A 19,991-nucleotide genomic window follows, 5' to 3' on the forward strand; every position below is an offset into this window, starting at 1 on the left:
AAGCTTTGAAAAAACACACTACATGCAGTTCAGAACTTGTAAGGGGTGTCCCAAGAGTATATGTCTAACATACGATGACAAGAAGATAGAAGAAGTGGACAGTGTTAAATTCTTGGGATTACAGCTCGATAATAAATTCAACTGGGAGGAGCACACCACAGAACTGCTGAAGCGTCTTAACAAATCTCTGTTTGCAATGCGAATTTTGTCAGACATAGGGGATATAAAAATGAAAAAGCTGGCATACTATGCTTACTTTCATTCCATAATGTCATATGGGATTATTTTTTGGGGTAATTCATCAAGCCAAGCTAAAGTTTTCCGGGCACAAAAACGTGCAGTAAGAGTTATATGTGGTGTGAACTCAAGAACATCCTGCAGAAGCCTGTTTAGGGAACTAGGGATACTAACAACTGCTTTCCAATATATTTATTCCTTAATGAAATTTGTCATTAAAAATATATCACTTTTTCAAACCAACAGCTCAATTCATGGAATCAATACTAGAAATAAGAATAATCTTCACAAGGATTTAAAGTCACTTAGTCTTGTACAAAAAGGTGTGCATTATTCAGGAACACACATTTTCAATAACTTGCCAGCAGCCATAAAAAGCTTAACAACCAATGAAATTCAGTTTAAGAGAAGCCTAAATGATTTATTGCTGGCCAACTCCTTCTACTCCATTGATGAATTTCTTAGTAAAACCAACTGATTTGTCTATAAGTACAACATAACTTCTGCACAATATCAATGCAGTAATGTGTTCACTGAAAATTTGTGTGTGTGTGTGTGTGTGTGTGTGTGTGTGTGTGTGTGTGTGTGTATGTGTGTAAGTATAATCTAACTTCTGCACCATTTCAGTGCAGTAATGTGTTCATTGTAAATAAGTATTACAGTAGTTGTATTACATGTTTATTACCCTATAAATAAATAAAAAACTTTTTTATTTTAAATTCAGTGCATTAGTATTTGTAAAATGACTCTTAGTGTTCATTAAAAAATGACGATCATTCCACTTGGGACCTGTGGAATGGTACATTAGCTTATTTGTTTTAGTTGTAAATATCTGTCATGTATTGTTGTTTTTCTGACATGTTCCACATCCTGGAGGACCTCCTCACTACGGATCAATTGGAATGAAAGTAAATCTAATCTAATCTAATCTAATCTCATAGTGTAGGTTTCAAGATGGGATTCAGTTCGTCATCTCATTTGGATGTATGAGGAGATTTTTTTGAAGCTGCTCACAAATATTGAAAAAGATATTTAACAGGAAGATACCAACATGGTGCAGTCCATAAAAACGAGACATTGTGCTACAGGATACCCTCCATCGCGCACGTCCATGACGCTCTCGCTAAAAGTGACTTATACTGAAATAAGAGCTAATTTAGTTAATATAACATTTTAGACTGGTGCATTTACTTCTTTGTTGGGCTATCTATTGAAGGTTTCGCTTTTCTGAGAGTATTTAGATCGACAACAAAGTTTTTCCTTAAGACCGATACTCATTGGTTTTGTTTACATTTTAGCCGTAAATTTCGAGTGAGTGTAGATCTTTATTTTTTTGACTAGACTTAGCGGTTCAAAGTAAAAGTAACTCATGTCTGTCATACAGACTTCAGGTAGTTCATTACAAAGCGTTTAGTTACGTATTATTATGGGCTACGAAATTTCAGTGATCTTTTACCAAGTTATTCTCTGCTTTTGTGTAAATTTTTCTATTAAATCATGTGTGACAAATGTGATGGTTGCTGCAGAAATTTGAAGGATGGGGTGTTCTGTGTAGACCGTAGGTTATGGTTTCATTGGGGCAAATGTAGCGTCGAGGAAGTGGGGGTAGATCATGAGGCACTTCCATGGCAATATAGGTATGTAGAAATGACAGGAAAATCGCTGAACAGGAGGCAAAGATTTGTGCTCTTAAGGCTGAATTAGAAAACGCGAATTTGGAATTATGTAGGCTAAGGGAGAGAAAAAATAGGGTCCTGGAAAAAGGTATCAAGCAAAGGGCAAAAAAGGGGAACTGCTGAAAAACTTTAGAAATTTCTTTAATAAATCAGTTTGGCTTGCTATCTGAAGTAGTGGAGAAAGGGCCTCATCCAGATGTAGCTGAATGTAGGTTGAAGCAGAATAGTAGCTTAAAGAAAAAAGACAGTTCTGGATCAAATCAGAATAGGAAAAGGAGAATTCTGCTTTTAGGTAGCAGTCATTGGAGGGGTGTAGGCCAGCAGCTTCAGGAGAAATTAGGTGAAGGGTACCAGGTCACAGGTTTTGTGAAACCAAGTGCTAGCTTTAGCCAGGTGACAGAAAACTTAGGTCACATATGCAAGGACTTTGAGAAAGAAGATCAGGTAATTGTAGTTGGGGCAGCAGGAAACAGCGTGGCTATGAATCCAACATATAGTATTAGGAGTGACCTGGACAAAACAGGAGCAGAAACGGGGCACACAAACTTGGGGTTTGCAGAGGTCATTCAGTGACATGATCAGCCCTAGGTATACACTGCTGGAAGGCATGTTAACAGTGAGCTGAACAGGATGCTCCAGATACCAGCAAAATCTCACATGAATGTTGTTCCAGTTGATACTATTGCTAGGTGGGGATGAACTACACCTGGCCTGCACCTAAATAGGAAGGCGAAAGATAAGTTAGCTTCTCTATTCGCAGATACTGTAAAGGGGGAGGGGCGGCACAGTCACACAAGGGATGATCCCTGTGGCTAATGGGACAATGCAGACAGGTATTTTTAGGTTAAAGCCCAAGTCCAGACAGACAATAATCAAGGAAAATAGACTAAAAGAAACTTCATGTACAGTAAATAGGGTTAAAACTAAGGGTAGTATCAATTTACTTTATGAAAATATCAAGGGAATAAAAAATAAAGTAGATGAGCTGTTAGTGTGTTTAAATGATCTCAAAAATAAGAATGAGATTGATATACTTTGTCTATCTGAACACCATGTAGTTGTGGAAATGGGAAGTGTCAGTATAAGCGGATACAATTTAGCATCTTACATTTGCAGATCTAGCATGGATAAAGGAGGAGTTGCCATTTACACAAAACAAGGGTATAGGTACAGAACAGGAGAAGTAAGCAAATTTTGTGTTGATCAGCACTTTGAAGTTTGTGCATGTGAACTACAGCTAGATACTGTAGTGTTGATAGTACAGATCCCCATTAGGGGATTGGGAGCTATTCATAAATATGTTCGACGCCCAATTATGCTGTCTGTCAGACAACATGGAAAGTTATTAATCTGTGGTGATTTCAACGTAAACATTCCAAACAATTCTGATAGGAAAAGTGAACTAGAAGCGTTATTAATTACAAATAACTTAGAATCAGTGATCAGTTTCCCTACATGTATAGCTCAATACAGTAGCGCTCTAATAGGTGAGGTATTTGTGCAGAAAGAGGATGCAAAACTAACATATACTTTCCCTGTGATAAACTTACAAAGCTTAGTGGGATGTACAGTACAGAAACCATTAAGTAAAAGTGTAAGGCTGGTCAACCTAGTGTCTAGAGTACTTCAGAGAAAGTTTAAGAAATGTTAATTTTGGAGATGTATATAATGAGCCAAATGCCAATGATAAATGCAACATATTTCTTGATAAATTTATATCCCTTTTTGAACACTGTTGTCCCAGAGAATTACTAAATGTAGCACCAAACAGTTTTCAACGAAACCTTGGATCACTACAGGTATTAAAATGTCTTCAGAAAGGAAAAGAAAATTGTATGAAGCAGCAAGAATTAGTAAAGACCCAGAAGTAATTTTACACTATAAAAATTATTGTAAAATACTGAGAAAACTTGTCAGAAAATAAAAAAATAAGTATATTAGAGATGAAATAAACAACTTGGGCAATAAAATCAAATCAGTATGGAATGCTGTTAGAAGAGAGACAGGAAAAGTAACCAATGGGGTAGATAGCATTACTATTAAAGAGAATGAGACCATCTTAACCAACTACACAAGTAGCTAATGTATTTAACAACCATTTCTTAAGTGTAGGTGTAGTTCAAAAGAAAAAGCTAGGCAGTACATGGAAGAGTCTGTTTCGAAAAAATTTAGTCAGATTAAGTTTCACATAACAACCTCTTGTGAAATAAGGAAAAATCATTAAATCTTTGAAAAATAAATGTTCTTTTGAAGTAAAAGACATCTCTAACAAGATATTAAAACAGTGTAGAACAGTTACAGTTAATGTTGTGAGTCACATCTGTAATGCGTCACTAACTGAAGACATTTCCCCAGACAAGTTAAAATATGTCATTGGGAAGCCTCTCTACAAAAAAGGGGACACCACAGATGTCAATAATCACCAGCCAGTATCCTTGCTCGCAGCATTTTCAAAAATTGTTGAGAAGGTAATGTACTCAAGAGTGGTTAGCCATCTCAGCAGTAATGGTATACTTAGCAAATCACAGTTTGGATTTCAAAAATGCTGTTCCACTGAGACAGCAATATACAGTTTCACTGCCCACATAATAGAATCTTCAATGAGACCAATAGGAATTTTCTGTGACTTATCCAAAACAGTTGATTGTGCGAACCATGACATTATATTACAGAAATTACAATGCTTTGGTATAAATGGAACAGCATATGGGTTGTTTAAGTCATATCTAAAGAAGAGGAAGCAAAAAGCTTCTTTATACGGTTTAAGTGATTTAAGGAAGTTTTCCACTTCATCTAATTGGGATGAAATTACATTAGGTGTTCCACAGGGTTCGATCTGGGGTCCCGTTCTGTTCTTTATACATGTGAATGACCTCTCTTCTTATCTGAAACAGGAAGCTAAACTGTTACTGTTTGCTGATGATACAAGCATCATTATTAATCCAGTGAAAGAAACTGCAATAGAAAATAATACACATAACGTCTTTGGAAAATTTATTAATTGGTTTTCTGGCAATGGGCTTGCTCTTAAATTTGAAAAAACACAATTCATCCAATTTTCTACTGTATGGAGTACAGTTCCTTCAATAAATATAACACATCAACAGTAATCAGCAGCCATGGTAGACCATATTAAGTTTTTGGGTGTACATGTAGATGAGAATCTTAAATGGAAAGTTCATATTTTGGATCTCCTGAAGCGACTAAGTTCAGCAATTTTTGCAATCAGAATAATTGCTAATTTTGAGGATATAGAAATTAGCAAGCTAATATACTTTGTGTACTTTCTCTTTCATGTCATACAGAATAATATTTTGAGGTAACTCAACAGTTATGAAAAAACGTATTCACTGCTCAAAAGAAAGTGATAAGAATAATGTGTGGGGTCACATCTTGTAGGCATATCTTTAAAAGTTTAGGAATTCTTACAACAGCGTCACAGTACACTTACTCAGTAATGAAATTTGTTCTCAACAACATGGACCAGTTAAAAAAACAGTTACATTCATGATTATAATACCAGAAGGAAGAAAGACTTGCATTATCCTCTATTTAACGTATCTTTGGCACAGAAAGGGGTAAAATATACTGCTGCAAAACTCTTCGATAAATTACCAGATGAAATAAGATGTCTGACAGACAGCAGTAACAGTTTTAAAAATAAATTGAAATTATATCTCCTTGACAACTCCATCTATGCCATAGATAAATTTTTGAATAGGAATAAATAAATCTATGGGTATAATATACGTATTTTGTACCATTTAAGGGCATGGGGTAGGTAACAAAAGTTTTAAAGCTTTAAAAAAAGAAAAAGAACCTTTATTCATGCGTGCATTTCTTATGCACTTGACACCTTCCACATCATAACGGTTACTGTGAGATTGATCAACGGAGCACGTAACTAACGAACTAACTAGGTATATATATTTAACATTAAGTTTCATAAAAGCAAACACTTTGTCCACCTTGTGTTTTCATTTTGACGTAGACTGGCATTCACGTTAATATTCCAGGTCACTGGGGAAAACAAAAATTGCGTCAAATACATTATTTATAATAAAAAACATCGACTATTGGCGGTAACACTTCTATTAAATTAATAAGAAAGACGCATAATATTTTAGAATATGAAAGGTGAACAAAAGTGTTTAGTATAGTTGGTTTCAAACTTCCTACCTCTAACTTTATAGTTCATGATGCTATTAACAACACTATGGCTTCAATAAGCCTGAAACATTGCAGTTACATGGTAAACACATGTAATTGCTGTAATTACAAATATCGTTATCTTATATTTAACTATGGTACATTGTGTCCAAAACGACACGCTGGAAGTCTTTAACTAACAAATATATATTTACTTCGCTTCCAGCGTGTCATTTCCTCTCATTTTATTATTTCAGATTGTAGCTGTAACGACGTGTTTTCGCAAGATCCTAAATGTACTGCGGCTTTGAAACAGCTTTTATTCATACCACATGTTCTATAGAAAAAAAAAAACAAAGAAAAAACAGATACTGCCAAGGAGAACAAGGCAAGTGCCATCAAATGATTACCCAGGAACTTCGCTCAGCGGAAAAAGAGACAAAATAAACAAACATATGTCTTGACTTATCCACAGATACTCAACCTTTTCTGTAAAAACTGCAGTGAAAGTTTTCGAACTGTTTTTCGAGATACATTATGTGTCTTTTACTGCACAATATCTTGAGAGAAAGTGGTAGCATCGTGGCTTATTAATCTTATGCCTCATGTTCGAAACCTGATTATTGTCATTTATTTGTTTTCATTTATCTACCCTTGTCTGTATTAGACTACTACACAAATGATTCTTATCCAATTAGGGGCTGCAAAGGCTTTATATTAATTGTAAAATTACAACTGAATTTCGCCATGAGTGTCACACAATTTTTGTGTAATATATGTGTATATTGTCTGTTGAGGAGCTACGATCTTTTTAATTCTAATATTCTGAGATTTGACTCTTATACCAATTCTTATATCTTTTTCATATGCTTATTCTTCAGGAAGACTTGGTGCATTCCATTGGATGAGACCAATCGTTGAAATATTAAAAATACAGATGTTCCAAACACCATGAGCATCATGTGAAGGCAGCTTGGCCATAATGACATTTCTTAAGATACATCTCACTCAGGAGAGAAACATCGTTAACAGTGCTGAAGATATCGCGCATTGGAAATAATTTCGATGTACGCCATGCATAATGGATCACTTTTCCGAAAACTTGCGCTTGCAGTTGATTATGAATCAAGATCAGTAACCATTTTTCATCGAAAACGATTTCAGATAATATCTCTCTCCTTTTTTTTAATTAATTCATCTGACATGCAGTTAATAGATGAGTAAGGACAACATTATATCAACATACACTGGAAAACATTCATGTAGTATTGTTCTACAGATAAGGGGATATAAATGAAAACTAACAATAAAAGTAATAATTTGGGTTTCAAACACAGGGTGCAAAATTAGGAAGCCACAACGCTAACCACTGTACCACCATTTTATCTAAGAGTATCATGAGGTAAATGGCATATGAAGTATCTGTAAAATACCTCGAAAACTTTGACTGTCTTTTTTTTAGAAGAGCTCGAATAATTATATAATTATTACAAAAATGTGTTTGCTGCAATTACACAATCACTTCTGAAAGCTGAGACATGTGTTCACTTGTTCCGGCACTCTTCCACTGAGCAAAGTTTCTGAGAAATCGGGTTATGACACTTCCCATGTTGTCCTCGCGAGCTTCCTCGGTGTGAGTGATTAATAGTGAGGTTGCAGATGCTTTGCCGAATTGATGTTTCCATTTTCTGCAAAATATTTCGAAGACCGAGCCAGTCATCTTCTTCAGGTGCAACGAATTTTGTTATTATGAAGTACTCACTATCTGGTCTCTGAACCATCTGAAGAAGATGACTGGGTCCTCGAAATATTGTGCAGAAAATGGAAACAACAACTATGTAGCTTGAGCAACCGAAAGCTCTCTATTAACCAAAAACTGAATTTATCTCCATGCAATATGGCGACTTCTAAGTTGTGGTTGTGATGCATAACCGAACTCATTGGCATTCGTTGATCATGTTCCTCTCCATGAGGCAAAAATATGACATGCCAGTTCTTCATTTCATGCTTCACAATGTTGCGGAACATGGAATTTTACGAATTTCGTTGTACACTGACTATTTCCACATCCTGCAAGAGGATGCTGCAGATTCGCTGCTGCCAGATCGGTGCTTGCTGGTTGTATAGCATCTGGCATCCTGCTGGGAATCTTTATACTGTAGCTCTTCATACTGCTAGGTGAGTGGATTATTTGCAGTGTGTGAAGCAAAAACTATGTTCTATGCATTACAACAACAGTTCGCGTTCTCGCTACAAATGGCGTTATTGACCAAGAAGAAGAAGTATGGATGCACCCTTTGCATGAAGACTGTCCACACAGCATATACTTTCACCAGTTCTAACAATAGTTCAAAAATTATCCAGAGCACTCTTCTATACTTTTTAAATTATTATCAGGCCAGAATAGTTTAAGATATGAAGATTTGGCCCAAAATTACTAATGTAGTTTGTGTTGAAGAGCAATTCGTAGGCCTGCTCGCTCTGAAGTAATATTTCATCAGTTTTTATTCACATATACTTCGTGTATTACATCTGCCACTCGTACATTTTGCTGTTCACATTCAAATGAAAAAAGAAAAACGATAAATTTGGCGAAACAGGGCAACTAATTTCCAAAAATTATTATCCCTAATACTATCCACAATGAAGTGGTTATGATTATCTGTACCCTCTTGTCCCAGATATCAATGTGTCGAAAAATTGTGCCACTGATAGTTCCACAACATTACTGTCTGCATATTTTGGTTTCATTGGTAGGATACTGGGAAAAAGTAGTCAGCCTAAAGATTACAAGAACTCATGTTACGCATTGTAGAATATTGCTCAAATGTGTGGGATCCATCAGAAGTATACAAAGGACTGCAGCAATGATCACATGTTTGTTTGACCCATGACAGAGCATCCCATAAATGTAGAATAACCTGAGCTGGAAAGTGGTTGAAGTTACATACAAACTATCTATTGAAACAGTACTTACAAAATTTGAAGTGTTAAGTGAGGGATCTATGAATATACTACAGTTCCATACATATCGCTCTTGCAGTAATTGGGAAAAGGAGATTCTTCTAATTACAGCTTGGACATTAGCATTCAAGGAGGTCATTTTCCCCATGCTCCATACTTTAATATATGGTACAATGTGAAGTACCCTTTGCCAGGCATTACACAACAATTTGCAGAATATGTAAGTAGATGCAGATGTAGAAGTAGATGTATACTGTGCAGGAAACCATGCAAGAAGGAGAAGAAAAACATGGACTGGCTAAAATTACCTTGAACACACAGCATGGCTTAAATACAGGGATGGCGATGGTTGCAGAGAAAACACAAGTAAGCTTGATGTCATCATCTGTTGACAATCATAGCCAGCAGTGGGTTGAACAGCAATGTTCATTATTAAATGGGCCAGCAAGACTCATAGCTGAGTGCACCAGCCTTCCCTTTAAAATGTGTCCATGGTGCAGTGATGTTTAATTGCCGGTCAGCAAACCATCATCAGCAAAGTGTGCATTTGACGATGGTTAACTCCGTGTATTGCACTGGAAGGTACCCTGCAGATGCAAAGATGTTAATATAGATATGAATTTGCATACAGCCTCATATTTATATAAGCTTTTTAGACAATCGCTTGTGAGTGACAGTATTGTCGCATGCTCTTTCTTTTACCACCAAGCAGAAGTGTGTTTACATATCGCTACTTGTTATTCGTTTATGTTTAGTGAAATGGAAAACAAAAGATGAACACCAAATTTTTTTAAGTGTGAGATGGATACACTTCTTGACTTGGTTGGTGCAATTGCATTAGTTCTTGAAAATAAAAGAAGTTATGGATGCAGCATAAAAGGAGATATGTAAAGTGTCTCGTTATGGTCATTCTTTTTTCATTTAGTTCGAATACGTTCGTCATTTAAATATAAAATTCATCATATATGTTACCAAACACATCTGATTGTCATTTTTATGAAAAATGTGTGACTTCTTATTTATAACTATACACTGCATACAAAAATCCATTTTTCATTGCAAACACGAATTCTTTTATAAGATCGTTGATAAAGATGGCGTCATTAGAAAACAACAAATTAAATTTGTTTTTATATTTTTGTATTTTACACTTCACATAAATTCTCATAGAACATGCACTTTTGTTTAAAAGTTTGAAGCCATCTGGAATAAAGCCCAGGTCCCCCATGCAGTAAGCAAGCACACTATGACAGAGCCATATTACTTGTTGAAAAAAAATCTACCTTATTGTTGCACATTAAACATGGTTGGAAATTTTAGAAATCGATTTTCTCGAGAATATTTGAGAACTACATCAAATTACTTTGGGAGACTTATATTTGAATTTGAATTTGACATACCATAAACATAAAAGGTCAAGAAATCCGACTGTCATATGATCTCCTTGTTTGAGAAAACAGGCAAAGTAGTCACATGTGAAGGCACAATTTTATTCTACTTCTGATAAGTTTGATTCATAAATTGTTAAACTTCCTGAGTTCATCTTACTTATAAGGTACAATATATAAGTACAATTCCTTGAGTCTGTCTCAGTACATTGAAACACACCGCCATCTTAATATGTACACTAATAAAACCCTGGCCATCTTCATGAAAACTGATTGTGAGCCATGGTCAGATTTAACCATAGTCGACTACCTGGTTTAGCTTTGATTGCCATCAGTGCATCAGAATTTTGCGTTGAAGAACATTAAATGTTGACTTTACCACAATTAACACGGGCTTGTTTTGTCATCTCTGGCCCACCACGACGAGCAGAGAGCAGCGAGCTGACAGCATAAACACGCTGTCAGCAGTCCTGTCTCTCAACACTAAACTTTATGGTTATCACCTGGGCTGGTGGCTTCCAGCAGACTTGTCCACCATCATGAAAGGCTTTCATTCACCTTTCCTGCTCAGGAGAACAGCGATATGCACCTAAGTGCTCTGTCAGCAAAAGGATAGTCGTAAAAACCACTCGTTTCTGGTCTGGTGAGGGCAAGGAGTGGATCTTGCATCATCCTTACTATGAGATGTGGTCTTGTCATTTGTATACGCCAAGGGCTGCAACCTGCCATGTCAGCTCATTGAGGCGAGATGCGTGTGTGGCGAGCAAGGCATCCACACAGACCTGAGGAGTGTGTCCTGGATGTCTCAGCTAGCCAACATTCGAATGTATCACAGGAAGTACGATGGGTTCCTATTGGCAATTTCCTCGCTGTACATCAACTTTCATGATCGTTGCGTGATAGAGAGGGCACGTCGCTGAAGGAGTTCACCTTTTGATAGAGCATAATGTCCTCAGGCAGGCGCTTGATTCCCTGGCACAGTGGTTATCCAGTAGAGCCACCGTATGTGATTCGGTGGAGTCTTACAGTATTCTGGCAAAGACGAAATCGATTTCACCGCCTATAGGCTGACAACTTGTCAGTGCCATTTCAACCTAACAGAACTGTTGTGGACCCAAATAAAGATTATGCTATCAGAAATAATTATAAAGTATTACTGTCTGCAGTCGAGGCCATTCGAGAGAACGACGGTTCAATCCCACGTCTGGCCATCCTGATTTAGGTTTACCGTGATTTCCCAAAATCGCTTCAGGCAATGCCGGGAGGGTTCCTTTGAAAGGGCATGGCTGACTTCCTTCCCCGTCATTCCCTAATCCGATGAGACCGATGACTTCTTTGTCTGGTCTCCTCCCCCAAACAACCCAACCCAACCCTCTGCAGTCGAGGCACTTAGCAACAAAGCTGTATGGAATTTCTCTTGCAAAGGCTGGTAGCATGCCGTTAGTCATTTGCACTTACCATGGAAAAAGCATAGCACACTGAAGCTATTTAAAAAAAATTGTTATAGGGAATGACACTTCATTAAGTAATGGTAGTGATGGTGTCACTTCAAGCATGTCTGATAGTGACGAGAGTAATGTCAATAGTGTTTTTCCATTGTCATCAAAGAAGAGATGTACAGGCGGAGTTCACTGAACGTTTGATTTAAGTACCTGAAGAGAAAAGTGATTTTTTTCATAAGTTTTACCATTAATAAGATGGCTATTACCACGAATAGTTCCGAATGGATTTCATCTCAGGAGTACAGTCTTGATCGCACACAAGAAATTCCTCTCACTATTTGCATTTACAATTGTTTCAATAATGATGTGATGTGTTTTGTTCATAATATTGTGCTTTCATCATAACTGGCGTCATCACTGGCTCGATTCTTGGGCGTCGTCTTTCATTTTCTGTTGGCAGTCTTCTGATAAGTAGTGACAATGAGAAAGCATTAAATATTATCCGACCCGTCTCCCGATTTTGGTAGGACTCTCATCCCGCCAATTTACTGATGTTGTACACAGCCCTACATTCGGTCAATACTTAACTACATTAGTGTGACCTTCATTCTGGGTGAAATAACATCCTGAAGAAACTGGGAAAATTTCAGTTTAGATGTATTTTACAGTGCTTAGGCGTTGTGGGCTCTATCTCTACGAACGCTCTCTTAATTGAAGCCCATGAAAGACCTTTGCACATCAGAAGGCAGCTGCTAGAAGAGCAATTTTTACTTAATGGAATGTCCTTTTAAAATCGTCATTTGCATTCCAAACGGCAGGCCCTCATAGTTAGCTGCTTGTCTATATACAGAATTACTCAGCTCTTTCCCACGAAATACATATACATTTAGACGACATCTGTCACAATATAAAGTGCCTAATACAGCATAAATCATCAGACTTTATACACTTGTGTAGCGATGACTCCAAATTTAGAGAGGAGAAACTGTGTGCTTAGCCATTTTCTATCCACGAATACCGTTTTCATTAATGTTTCAACTGACAGAAGAAAGTTGAACCTGTAGCTATACTAAATGAATACATTTATTAAACTGCAAGGTGTACAACTATGAAAATTAGGAGACATATTTACGACTCTCTCAGCTGTAGATCGGAGATATTCAATATGTCCTCCACCAGCATGAACAATATTACAGCAAACTAGAATTCCTCCCACGCTTGGGTAATACTGTCCATCGTCACTGAGTTGTGGCAGTATGGCTTTGGTTCTTCAACTCTTCAAACCCAACCGACGTCTCAAATTGTTGTTGTAGGCTGCTGTAACTCCCAACTCGCACGACGAGTTGACTCTGTAGAACTTCGTTGGAAAGCGGTTTACATTTCTGAGACATTTTCGTTGGAAATCCAACGACATCCAGACCTCTTTCCTTTATATACATGTCCTGTGTCTATTAACTGTCCATACCATCTGCGAATGGTCCATGCATTCGGAGGAACAGTTTAGAAACTCAACCTGATAACGTCTTTGCACTGTAATCACGGACTTACACCTAGCAAACTCGAGAACATAAAATGATTTCTGCTGCAGAGTAGCTAGTTCGCAACATCTATTGCTAACCTAACACACAGAAGACAGTCGACGTCTATTAGCAATGAATATAAAATAGAAAATGTATTTATTTCTCCAATAACCGAGCCGTGGCGCAGCCATCGATAGTTTTGACAAAATAATACTTTGTAGTAGGGGTATTCTTTTTGAAACACTTTGTATATGTCAGCAAGCTTCAGGTTTCCGAGGTATTGTATCTGATTCTGTGTCTGTTTTACAATCACTAGGGCACCAGAAGTCGAATACAAAAACCAGCAACCTCGTTTGGCGATGATTTGGTAGTGCATCCAGGCAGACAATAGTATTCCTGTGGGTTAAATCTCACTGCGGCATCATTCACGATCAGTAAGTCGATATTCTCACTAAAGAAGTCACAAAAACCGGAACTTTCATCGACTTCAAACTTTCGCATTCTGAATTGTACCATCACACCACACAGAAAATCTTCCAATAATGGCAAGAGGATTGGAACGTATTTCAGATCTTCAGGGAAATATACATTATTACGCATATTATGTCTGTGTTGAGCATGTAATCCCACATAGACCTTGGTTTCATGATGTTCGCTTACCCAGATGGCTAATATCCACTGCCTGAACTATAAGTTTCAACTATGGAAGTCTTCTGACGCACTTTCATTGCATTAGAATTACTACAACTCCGTTCTGTAACTGAAAAAACACTACAGAAGATACATCAATCATATCCCCTTTGCACGGGCAAAAGTAGAAGAGGCATAAACAATCGTTTTCGTAACAATTACGTTCTGTGAAAGTAGAGTTTCCGACAAGTGGCGCCATTCTGCTTCCTTTAAATAATCTTATATATACTAAAGCCGGATTCACACATGTAACTACTGTGACGCCACAGCTTGTAGCTCTTGTAGTTTCACAATGAGCCACTGTTCACAAAGGACACCACAGATTCTACATAACCAAAATGTTAGATCTGAAAGTAGATATCACGCAGGAATAAAGCAGGGGCCACATACACATTTCTAAAAGAAATAACACTCGAAGACAAAAATACTGTCTGCTATGGCAAACTAACCAACATATGGCACGTAAATATCATCGGCAGACAAGCCACTCATTCAAGATTTTAGAACTATTTTGCATTCGTCGATACAGACATTTCGAATACAGTAGAACCTCGATTATTCGACTGCCGATTAACTGACACTTCGGATTATTCACCACCTGTCCGACCATGCATCTGTGTTGCGCACCCCATTGCGTGCCAGCATTGATCACTTTTGCTCTTTAATCGCTTTCATCGTATAAAGCGTTTTGGGAAAGCCTGCAACTGTGTCATTCATGGTTTAAATAATGAGAACTGCACCAATTACTTATTCTTTCCTGCTTAGGAGCACGCGTTTCGAGAATTTATTCTCATTTTCAAGTGTATTGTTTTGCGTCCATTGTACAGAATAGCACACACGCGGAAATCATCACTTACATATTTGCGAAAACAAATGTGCAAATGTACTTGAAAATGAGGATAAATTCTCGAAACGCATTGTGATAAGCAGCAAAATATAAGTAACTTGTGCAGTTATCATTATTTAAATCTAGATTTTACTTCTATCACAAATTACAAATAAGTGTATTTTGGCTTTACCGGTGGAAAAATTGCCACGACTTAGGAAAGTTATTATTTGATGTGAAAAGCTTTCTACTGAGTATTATGATGATGTAGATTTTTGTTTAAAAATTTGTAATAAAAGTGTCAGAAAACAAACTGGTAATTGATCAGTTATAGAACATTGATGAACCTGGGCTAAACTATAAAATGCTCCCTCAAAAAATTCTTGCCTCTTAGAAAGAAACACCCATAGGCACGACATTAGCGAAGGACTGTGTGACAGTGGTGACCATAAACTTATGTTTGTAGTCGGTAAATCTAAGAAACGAAGAGACTTCAAAAGCATAAACATACCATTACTCCCTGTTTATTGAAAAACTCAAAATAGTGCTTGTGTGAATGATAATTTCTTTAAAGAATGGTTTTTGGTGCATTTGTTCTAGCTGTTAAAAATATTCGAAATCGAAAAACTACCACGCTTTGCAACTGTATTACTAGGCAATGTCCCTAGTCTTTGAGTCTAAACTTCAACAGGGTGACATCAAAGTTATGTTTGTGCCCCCCCCCCCCAATCCCACTTGACTTCTATAACCCAAGCAATGGATCAGGGTGTTCTTGACTGGTTAAAACGATATTATAGAGGGAACTACATCAGCACCTTTTTAGAGTAGGCAGAACGGGATTGTGATCCTTATGAGGCAATGAAAAGCCTCAACATAAAAGATGCAATTTACACAGTTGCTCAAGCTTGTAAAGAACTTCAGAAAACCACTGTACCAAAATCATGGAAGAAGGTTTGTTCTACACAAAACGAAGAACAAGAAATTCCAGAAACTAACGAGTTTGAACTGCAGATTTAGTCAGTGATTCACAAACTCTTAGAATTATATCCAGCATGCTGATGGAGAGGAATGGCTAACAAAGGTGGCGTTGCTGCAGTTACCAATGAAGAACTTGAAGGTGATCAGTTAATCGATCTTGTTAGATGATGAAAAAAAAAAAGGAAGAAGACGAAACGACCAGCCACTCTGCAGCAAAAAATGAGTTCGAAACTGCACTCAAATATGTGGAACGACAGGCAACCGCTACAGCTACAGGCTATTAGTGAACAAGGAAGTGATGTGATGCAGCTGCAAGGGCAAGGTTAAACCTTAATATCTAAACTTTTTAAAATATATTTTCAGTGTCCAAAAGTGCTCTTTTCCTTTCTATTGATTATAAATGTAGTTTTTGCGTAATTTTTATTTATTACATCGTTTGGAGCTCGGTAAGTGACTTGTAAATTTTAGCATTCTGATTACTGTCTAGTACCAGAAGTGATAGTTACTCGGGGCTCTACTTTTTTAGTTTAACAGTTGCCAGATCACACTCTGGTGCCACTCACGCATAAAACTCACAATTTATACAGTGATTGGTCTCCCAAATCACTATGTTTACACATCTTACTGTTTTGATTACATATCACATTTATTTATTTATTTATTCATACAAAAGTCTTTCAGCATTGTGAGGTACATCACTGATTTGCAAATACTGCACACAATACTACAGAAAATTAAACATAAGTTGATGTTCTTGTAGTTCCAGAAGTCAGTCAACAATTCGCTTCTAAAGCCCTTTGTTACATTCTATCACTGTGTTCACATACTATATCATCAAGTTATGTTTTGTACTGTACATCAGTTATTTACATTTGAGTAGCCTAAGCAATCATTAGTTTGTGAAGGCCAAATAAACAAACAAATAAGAAATAATAAAACCAAAAAGTTTAATTATATCAAGTGACAGACATAATTTGTTTGTTATTTTCCAAATAAGTAGAGTGATTGACCAAAAATGAAACAAAGAGGGCAACTGTTGAGACTTCCACATTCAAGCACAGCATCATGTGTCACACTCAGCTCAAACTCTTTCGTGTTAGAGGTCTTCAACAGAGTTGCAGTTTGGAAATGATGAAAATATGATATATTCTTAGCATTTTGTTGGCATCATGTCTTCACCTAACTTCATCGATAGAAAAGTTTCCTGCAATTCGAAAATTCGGTAACGCTGCCAGAGTTCGATTTTTTAACATTCTGTATGTAGTCCAAAAAAATTGCTGGCACAAATAAAACTAGTATCAAAACATAGTGTAACTCTTCTAGAAGACTATTATATCAGTTCTATCTTTGTACATCGAATACTTTCTGAGTTTGATCGAGTTGAAAGAAACATACAATAGCAGATGAATTCTGTGTGGGGCATTGCAACTCTTCTCTTGTTCCTCCACGTGTTCCAGCTGAAGTTTGAGTGACCAGGAAATCACAATCTGTTACAGATCCCTGTGATTGAGAAGCCACAGTTTTCAGAGTAACGGCATTAAGGTATGTCCACACTATGCCTCTTCCCTTGTGTGCAGTCACAGATGCATGGATGTGAAAGGGCATGCAACAAAATTCATGGAAGGAACACATGTACAAATGGAGGTTCTTGTGTCTACACGATGCCTGATAGCGTAAGACGTTTGCTATGAATCGCCTTCTTAGCTTGAGAGCTGGAGCTGCTTGTGATGAAAAGGGGCAGAAAAAGAAAATACAAACTGAGTATACTAAAGAAGTACCTAAATAAAAGAGGTACAAGAAGTGCAGAGTGATAAAATTTTGTTTTCAAATTTCAGAAGGAGGTCTCAGCGAAATTTTAGATTTTCTGTTTGGGAATCTGCAGTGATAATGTTGCCAATAACATTTTGTTAGCTAGTAACCGGAGATTTACATGCTACTCTGAACTACCGGTATTGATTTTGCATTTCAAAACAAAGAATATTGAATAAAGAAAGAATACTGAATGAATAAAATGGTAGCTACCTGAGGTATATACTTCATTGGTTGAAATACTAGGAAGTGGAATATTCATCTGGTTATCCACACAGACTGCTTTCGTAATCACAGATTATCTAGACTTAAAACATTTGATCTCGTAAAACTTGCCTGCTTTCCTCTTACGTGTGTAATTTCAAGTTGTTAAACGTTGTTTCTCCTTATTCAAAGTTAGTATTTGAGTTGGACATTTCTCGTTGTTTATCTGTCAATCAAATTTAAAACAGTCAGCTCTACATTTGTCACACTCTAAACATGTGTCACTTGAGAGGGGATGGGGTACCCAAACTTATGTTGTATTTAGTCACAAAAATCATTCAATATAGTTTGTAATGCACAGAAGTTGCAGCATTTTTCTCTGAACTGAACAGGTGTAACTTCCGAATATTAAATTCTTCTGGTAAATATAACTGTATACTATTGCGAATGCTGTAATGTGATTTGTGGCCTCTCAGTGGCTGTATCTGTTGCTGCACTTGAGATATGATTTCTTCTCTCAGTATGTTTGGTCTAGTGTTATGTGTTCCTCTCATCTCCACATGTAATTTCCCTGAAGTGTCCAATGCGTTTTTAATAGTATTAATATGTCTGTTGGTGACTCCATGCAATGTGGAAAATATTGGTTGACATTATATTTGTCTATCTTTATTACCACACACCTAGTAGATATAGAACAAATCATGATATACAGCTTCATCTGGACTTTGTTCCATATCTCAGCTTATGCTAAGAATTTCAAAATTTACTCTTGAGACAACATTTATTGGGCTTACAGAAATAAGTATGCAAAATTTCATAATTGTAACCTTCATAGATTCTGAGAAAAAAGTTACATAAACTTTAAGAAACATAATTTAGAGGAAATACAATTAAAAGTTCAACCTAACGTTCTTTCTTACATGTCACCTCTTCAGAGAGGTCCAGATTTTTGCTCAAGGTCTTTTTCAGCTACGAGGTATCTCTTTTGGTTTCTTGTTTTCTGCCTTCTTTCCTTTACCAGGTCTTTAACTAACTTTTCAGCTGTAGAGAGAAGCTTTAAATCTATTTTTCTCACGATGTCTTGAGTGAAATTTCGTATCTTAAAGCCGATTTTCTCTAATACCTTCATCCTCCCTACATTCCAATAATTAAGTACAAGAACTTCATCTTAAGTTGCGATTATGATAATTGCAGCAGATGAAAATGTGGTTGTAGAGCATCGCTTCCGTAAGAGATAATTTAGAGATTCATTTGGTTTCCGGATTTTGCTGTGAACACGCTTTTTTTTTAAAAAAAGCCAGGATTGGCCAGCAACCTGTAAATGGGCTTCACAACATCCAGGACACAATCTGGAAGCGTATCCTTGTATATGTAGCGGTTGTTACCCATCTGAGTCTGTAGATATTGAAGTGTTGCTTTCCAGGCACATGGGATGCAATTTCATCCTCATAACGTTAGGATTATATTTTCCGTGAATTCTATCAATAAATAAAAAATAAATTGAATAATCACATTTTCAGTCAATTTTATGAACGTCCCCCTGTTAAGCTTATCTTCGAATTATTAGTGCTGAGAAAGTAGAACCATACATTGATGTTTTAAGGAAAAGCAAAATTAGTCACATTCATCGACATACAATGATTTTTAAGTTTAACATGTGGATAAAATAATCGCGAAACACAACTTGATGTCAATTTAAGCTTTGTCCAGAAAGCCGTTCTTCATAAGGCTGCACCTTATCAGGTTTGCACTTAGCTGCTTGCGTTCTTTGCCTCGTCAGTTAAAAGAAATGAAAGTTCCATTTTATGGTTACATCTCATCAATGCAAAGATTGTAGGAAATAAATTTGCCACGAAAGGCATTACTTATCCACCATACATCAACGCAGAACTAACATTAAAGGCCGAAGAACAGACTCATTGACAACAGTTTCTTGTACCACTCTGCCGTGTTCCAGTTTCTCCTTCCCTCATCTTCCATTCCCACACTGTGAGCCGGCCACGTCCTCCCTGCTGAGGCGTGAGTGTGAGCCAGCTGATTAAGAAGTATGTACATGTTTCAGAGACTTGGCTATCATTACTATAAAATTAGTTACCACTTTTTGAAGC

Source organism: Schistocerca cancellata, chromosome 9 (genome assembly GCF_023864275.1).
Source record: "Schistocerca cancellata isolate TAMUIC-IGC-003103 chromosome 9, iqSchCanc2.1, whole genome shotgun sequence".
Taxonomy (NCBI): domain Eukaryota; kingdom Metazoa; phylum Arthropoda; class Insecta; order Orthoptera; family Acrididae; genus Schistocerca; species Schistocerca cancellata.